The following is a 227-nucleotide window of genomic DNA, read 5'->3' as shown; positions in this document are numbered from 1 at the left end:
TATGTCCTTGTCCGCCCCCGTGGTTGCAAAAACCCGCGATTGACAATGTAAAAATCCCCAATGAAAATAATATACAGATTTTTCAGTCCATTTAATCGCCATGCTGACTCTGTATATTCTAAAATTGAAAACGATTCAAATGAAGATACGAGGTTCCGTTCACAAAAGACAAACACCAATACACTCGAAAAAAAACAAACTATTTATCTCTTCATATCATTATTATT

This window comes from Penaeus monodon, chromosome 34, assembly GCF_015228065.2.
Source record: "Penaeus monodon isolate SGIC_2016 chromosome 34, NSTDA_Pmon_1, whole genome shotgun sequence".
Classification (NCBI taxonomy): Eukaryota; Metazoa; Arthropoda; class Malacostraca; order Decapoda; family Penaeidae; genus Penaeus; species Penaeus monodon.
This window is presented reverse-complemented; position numbering follows the sequence as displayed.